Consider the following 7,500-nt stretch of genomic DNA (forward strand, 5'->3'; position numbering starts at 1 on the left):
ATAGAGGCATGTGACCCGGGCAGGGCTGTTTGGCCTTTAGGCCTGTTTGTGTCCTCTGATGCCCAGATAGAGGCATGTAACCCGGGCAGGGCTGTTTGGCCTTTAGGCCTGTTTGTGTCCTCTGATGCCCAGATAAAGACATGTAATCCGGCTAGGCATATGTAAGTACCAGGCCAGGGCAGTGGCTTTTGTCCCAGGCCAGGCCAGTGGCTTTGTGGCCTATGTGCCTATGGGCCTTTTCTGGGTTAGCAGGCCCCTGTGGGGGAAAAAAAAAAAATGATTACCCAGGCCTGGCATGAACACTTGACCCGGTGATTGTGAGTCAAGCGCCCTAACCATTAAGCCATACAGCCTTTCGTGAGTAAAGAGACAGCGAGGTGAGGTCAAATTCTCCTTCCCCGTCCAATTAGTCCCATATTGGGCCACAGCTGGGGCTCATTGAGCCCTTGTTAGGGTTAGTTTGTTTGGTGGAGCAAACAAAGAGACACGGAGGAAGGCCGGAGAGAGAAGCTATGAGCAGCAGACCAAGACGCGACTGTGGGCTTTGTTGTAAACAGAATATCGTGCGGCTAGACCGACATTTAAAGGCTGTACATGGACTTAAGTTTGGTACTATGGAGTGGACGAACGCTATGCAATTTAGCCGGTTTTCGAGTGAGAGACAGCAGCCCGAATCGGGGCAGTATATGCAGCCTGACAACGGTGTTGAACCGCGGCCGGAGGACCCTGTGATTTTGGAGTGTTTTGAAAGTGAGTTGTCCGTGGAGCAGCAGCCTGTGGACGAGGGTGATCAGACGGCAGGTGCGTCGGCGGCGGCGGTGCAGCCAGTCAGTCAGGTCGGTAGTGAACTGTGCTCGGATCCGAGGGAGCAAGGCTGTGACGTGGCGACTTCCACGGAGAGCGAGAGTGATGAGGACGGCGGCGGCGTACCGTCCCGAATGGAGGTTTGGAGTAATGTAATTTTGACTGAATATGAACAATATATTACGGGTAGACAACCTTCAGTTAAACGAATTGACAATAGTCGCACCAGTATATCCCGAGTACGGGAATTCCTCCGCATTATGTCAGAGGGCAAGGCCGATGAAGGACTGTGTTTTCTGGATAACTACAGACGTGTGTATGAGTGGTATGGTCAATGTGATGACCGTGGTTTGGCACCATCCACGTTAAAAATGTACCGGGCCGATATTCGAGGTTTCCTGAATTATCTCATTCAGTTCCGGCCAAATGGTATGCAAGCTAAGGTCGTTGGAATTCGAAAGATGTTACTCTGCTTGGCGAAGATGGACAGGGACTCACGGCAGAGCCAGGCAACTCATAGGGCAAAATTCCGCCAACGCTGCAGGGACGAGGTGCTCAGCGCTGCGGAGTTAAAACGCTTTGTTGAGCTAAGCAATCAAGCCATTCCTTCAGTTCTCAGTAGGCTGGAGGTCCGTGCCACCTGCTCTGACAGGCGTAGGTTTGCAGCTCTCATGTCCAGCCGGTTGGCCATATTTAATGGCACTCGACGATCCCCAGTCACCATGTTTAGTGAGAGTGATTTCAATGAAGTAACCCCGGAAGGTGGGGGTTATCAGATGTGTGTAGCTAGCCACAAAACAAACTATAGCTTTGGGGAGTGCAGAATTGTTCTATGTCAGGAGGAATACACTTGGCTTAAACGATTCCATCAAATCAGGCCTCATCTGAGTGGAATGACCTCAGAAATAGAACTCTTCTTTTTCACATCCTGCGGTCAACCTTACGGTAATCTGTGTGAGTATGTGGGGCAAATCTTTGCAGAGTTTGGTATTGGAAGTAAAGTGACCTTCGGTACAATTCGACGCAGTGTTGCCACATTGAACTTTAACCAAGGCTTGGATACAGACCGAGGAACTGTGGCTGACCATATGTGTCACTCTCTGGAAACGCAGGCACGCCACTACCGGTACCACAATTTGCCCAAAAATGCCAGCCGGGCCCGGGCACTGATTGAGGGACAAATCAATAAATGATTAACTGATTAATTAAAGCATATTTGTTTGAAATTCACCCTTGTATTTGTGTCATTTATGCATTAAAATGATTAAAAATGTGTTTCAAAATACATTTACCTGGACTCCCAATATGAAGCCCCAGTACTTTAAAAAATTCACTGGAGTGCGCCAAAGCTACAATATATATGGAGGATTCTAAAATCCATTTACCTTTGGCGCCCTCCGGTGAATTTTCCCCAGTAGTGGGGCTCCATAGTGGGATTTAATATTAGAATGACCGGTAAAAGTATTTAAAACCGTTTTATAAATTTTGGGTGACCAGGTGCACACGGGTCTTTTGGGTGACCAGGTGCACACGGGTCTTTTGGGTGACCAGGTGCACATGGGATTAATAGCAATCTGCATCCATCGCAATTTCTTAAAGTGCCCATAAAGCACCAAGGACGGCCCCGACCGAGACAGGGCCGTAGTGGGGCACTCCCCTAGCGGGCTATAGCAATAGAATGACGGGTAAAAATATTTAAAACCGTTTTATAATTTTTGGGTGACCAGGTGCACACGGGTCTTTTGGGTGACCAGGTGCACACGGGTCTTTTGGGTGACCAGGTGCACATGGGATTAATAGCAATCTGCATCCATCGCAATTTCTTAAAGTGCCCATAAAGCACCAAGGACGGCCCCGACCGAGACAGGGCCGTAGTGGAGCACTCCCCTAGCGGGCTATAGCAATAGAATGACGGGTAAAAATATTTAAAACCGTTTTATAAATTTTGGGTGACCAGGTGCACACGGGTCTTTTGGGTGACCAGGTGCACACGGGTCTTTTGGGTGACCAGGTGCACATGGGATTAATAGCAATCTGCATCCATCGCAATTTCTTAAAGTGCCCATAAAGCACCAAGGACGGCCCCGACCGAGACAGGGCCGTAGTGGGGCACTCCCCTAGCGGGCTATAGCAATAGAATGACGGGTAAAAATATTTAAAACCGTTTTATAAATTTTGGGTGACCAGGTGCACACGGGTCTTTTGGGTGACCAGGTGCACACGGGTCTTTTGGGTGACCAGGTGCACATGGGATTAATAGCAATCTGCATCCATCGCAATTTCTTAAAGTGCCCATAAAGCACCAAGGACGGCCCCGACCGAGACAGGGCCGTAGTGGGGCACTCCCCTAGCGGGCTATAGCAATAGAATGACGGGTAAAAATATTTAAAACCGTTTTATAAATTTTTGGTGACCAGGTGCACATGGGCCGTTTGGGTGACCAGGTGCACATGTGATTAATAGCAATCTGCATCCATCGCAATTTCTTAAAGTGCCCATAAAGCACCAAGGACGGCCCCGACCGAGACAGGGCCGTAGTGGGGCACTCCCCTAGCGGGCTATATCAATAGAATGACGGGTAAAAATATTTAAAACCGTTTTATAAATTTTGGGTGACCAGGTGCACACGGGTCTTTTGGGTGACCAGGTGCACACGGGTCTTTTGGGTGACCAGGTGCACATGGGATTAATAGCAATCTGCATCCATCGCAATTTCTTAAAGTGCCCATAAAGCACCAAGGACGGCCCCGACCGAGACAGGGCCGTAGTGGGGCACTCCCCTAGCGGGCTATAGCAATAGAATGACGGGTAAAAATATTTAAAACCGTTTTATAAATTTTGGGTGACCAGGTGCACACGGGTCTTTTGGGTGACCAGGTGCACACGGGTCTTTTGGGTGACCAGGTGCACATGGGATTAATAGCAATCTGCATCCATCGCAATTTCTTAAAGTGCCCATAAAGCACCAAGGACGGCCCCGACCGAGACAGGGCCGTAGTGGGGCACTCCCCTAGCGGGCTATAGCAATAGAATGACGGGTAAAAATATTTAAAACCGTTTTATAAATTTTGGGTGACCAGGTGCACACGGGTCTTTTGGGTGACCAGGTGCACACGGGTCTTTTGGGTGACCAGGTGCACATGGGATTAATAGCAATCTGCATCCATCGCAATTTCTTAAAGTGCCCATAAAGCACCAAGGACGGCCCCGACCGAGACAGGGCCGTAGTGGGGCACTCCCCTAGCGGGCTATAGCAATAGAATGACGGGTAAAAATATTTAAAACCGTTTTATAATTTTTGGGTGACCAGGTGCACACGGGTCTTTTGGGTGACCAGGTGCACACGGGTCTTTTGGGTGACCAGGTGCACATGGGATTAATAGCAATCTGCATCCATCGCAATTTCTTAAAGTGCCCATAAAGCACCAAGGACGGCCCCGACCGAGACAGGGCCGTAGTGGGGCACTCCCCTAGCGGGCTATAGCAATAGAATGACGGGTAAAAATATTTAAAACCGTTTTATAAATTTTGGGTGACCAGGTGCACACGGGTCTTTTGGGTGACCAGGTGCACACGGGTCTTTTGGGTGACCAGGTGCACATGGGATTAATAGCAATCTGCATCCATCGCAATTTCTTAAAGTGCCCATAAAGCACCAAGGACGGCCCCGACCGAGACAGGGCCGTAGTGGGGCACTCCCCTAGCGGGCTATAGCAATAGAATGACGGGTAAAAATATTTAAAACCGTTTTATAAATTTTGGGTGACCAGGTGCACACGGGTCTTTTGGGTGACCAGGTGCACACGGGTCTTTTGGGTGACCAGGTGCACATGGGATTAATAGCAATCTGCATCCATCGCAATTTCTTAAAGTGCCCATAAAGCACCAAGGACGGCCCCGACCGAGACAGGGCCGTAGTGGGGCACTCCCCTAGCGGGCTATAGCAATAGAATGACGGGTAAAAATATTTAAAACAGTTTTATAATTTTTGGGTGACCAGGTGCACACGGGTCTTTTGGGTGACCAGGTGCACACGGGTCTTTTGGGTGACCAGGTGCACACGGGTCTTTTGGGTGACCAGGTGCACACGGGTCTTTTGGGTGACCAGGTGCACACGGGTCTTTTGGGTGACCAGGTGCACACGGGTCTTTTGGGTGACCAGGTGCACACGGGTCTTTTGGGTGACCAGGTGCACACGGGTCTTTTGGGTGACCAGGTGCACGCCGGCCTTTGGGTGACCAGGTGCACACGGGTCTTTTGGGTGACCAGGTGCACACGGGTCTTTTGGGTGACCAGGTGCACGCCGGCCTTTGGGTGACCAGGTGCACGCCGGCCTTTGGGTGACCAGGTGCACACGGGTCTTTTGGGTGACCAGGTGCACGCCGGCCTTTGGGTGACCAGGTGCACGCCGGCCTTTGGGTGACCAGGTGCACACGGGTCTTTTGGGTGACCAGGTGCACACGGGTCTTTTGGGTGACCAGGTGCACGCCGGCCTTTGGGTGACCAGGTGCACACGGGTCTTTTGGGTGACCAGGTGCACGCCGGCCTTTGGGTGACCAGGTGCACGCCGGCCTTTGGGTGACCAGGTGCACACGGGTCTTTTGGGTGACCAGGTGCACACGGGTCTTTTGGGTGACCAGGTGCACGCCGGCCTTTGGGTGACCAGGTGCACACGGGTCTTTTGGGTGACCAGGTGCACGCCGGCCTTTGGGTGACCAGGTGCACACGGGTCTTTTGGGTGACCAGGTGCACGCCGGCCTTTGGGTGACCAGGTGCACACGGGTCTTTTGGGTGACCAGGTGCACGCCGGCCTTTGGGTGACCAGGTGCACACGGGTCTTTTGGGTGACCAGGTGCACGCCGGCCTTTGGGTGACCAGGTGCACACGGGTCTTTTGGGTGACCAGGTGCACGCCGGTCCTTTTGGGTGACCAGGTGCACAAGTTCCATTTGGGTGACCAGGTGCACGCGGTTCATAACAGCGCGGTTATCTGCTTTAATGTCCGAGGAGGGGTGCTTAAGTGTGGGTGCCCTGGTTCACCTGGTATGCGAGGTTGTGGAGGTGGGGGGGGTCCCCTGCTGGTATCATCCCCGAAATAGAGGGGTGATACCCGGGTGGTGAGTAAGGGCCTACAAGCCTGGAGGTCAATAGCTCCAAGGGGTAAGCTCTACTGTCATGTCCGTAAATAGAGTGGTGTTACCCGGGTTTTGAACCATATTTAAATTTTTGGGTTACCAGATGCACGTTTTCAATCACCAGTTGCACGGAGGATTAATAGCAATCTGCATCCATCGCAATTTCTTAAAGTGTCCATAAAGCACCAAGGACGGCCCCGACCGAGACAGGGCCGTAGTGGGGCACTCCCCTAGCGGGCTATATCAATAGAATGACCGGTAAAATGATTTAAAACAGTTTTATAATTTTTGGGTTACCAGATGCACGTTTTCAATCACCAGTTGCACGGAGGATTAATAGCAATCTGCATCCATCGTGATTTCTTAAAGTGTCTAAAAAGCACCCAAGGACGGCCCTGACAGAGAGAGGGCCGTAGTGGGGCACTCCCCTAGCGGGCTATATCAATAGAATGACCGGTAAAATGATTTAAAACAGTTTTATAATTTTTGGGTTACCAGATGCACGTTTTCAATCACCAGTTGCACGGAGGATTAATAGCAATCTGCATCCATCGTGATTTCTTAAAGTGTCTAAAAAGCACCCAAGGACGGCCCTGACAGAGAGAGGGCCGTAGTGGGGCACTCCCCTAGCGGGCTATATCAATAGAATGACGGGTAAAAGTATTTAAAACCGTTTTATAATTTTTGGGTTACCAGATGCACGTTTTCAATCACCAGGTGCACGGAGGAAAATGAGCATTTGCATCCATAGTCATGTCTTAAACCGTCCATAAAGCACTCTTGGCCGGCCCCGGCAGAGAGAGAAAGAGATGGTGGAAAAAAAAAAAATCATCATCAGACCTTCCATAAATAATTCGGGCCGGCCCCCATTGCTAAAGGTCCGTAGTAGGGTGCGCCATAAGCGGACATGAATAGATGGAACACCGCTAACCGCATAGAGAACCGTGTTTTGGGTGACCAGGTGCACGTTTTCAATCACCAGTTGCACATTTTCAATCACCAGTTGCACGGAGGATTAATAGCAATCTGCATCCATCGCGATTTCTTAAAGTGTCTATAAAGCACTCAGGACGGCCCCGACCGAGACAGGGCCTTAGTGGGGTGCTCCCATAGCGGGCAACAATGAGAGGGGTGCCTTTAAATTCATTTTGAACCATATTTGAAATTTTGGGTTACCAGATGCACGTTTTCAATCACCAGTTGCACGGAGGATTAATAGCAATCTGCATCCATCGTGATTTCTTAAAGTGTCTAAAAAGCACCCAAGGACGGCCCTGACAGAGAGAGGGCCGTAGTGGGGCACTCCCCTAGCGGGCTATATCAATAGAATGACGGGTAAAAGTATTTAAAACCGTTTTATAATTTTTGGGTTACCAGATGCACGTTTTCAATCACCAGGTGCACGGAGGAAAATGAGCATTTGCATCCATAGTCATGTTTTAAACCGTCCATAAAGCACTCAGGGCCGGCCCCGGCAGAGAGAGAAAAAGAGGGGAAAAGTGTTGAAAAAAAAAAAAAATCCTACCTTCCATAAATAATTGGGACCGGCCCCCATTGCTAAA

This window comes from Oncorhynchus mykiss, chromosome 30 (assembly GCF_057628025.1).
Source record: "Oncorhynchus mykiss isolate SJ-2025 chromosome 30, ASM5762802v1, whole genome shotgun sequence".
NCBI classification, from domain to species: domain Eukaryota; kingdom Metazoa; phylum Chordata; class Actinopteri; order Salmoniformes; family Salmonidae; genus Oncorhynchus; species Oncorhynchus mykiss.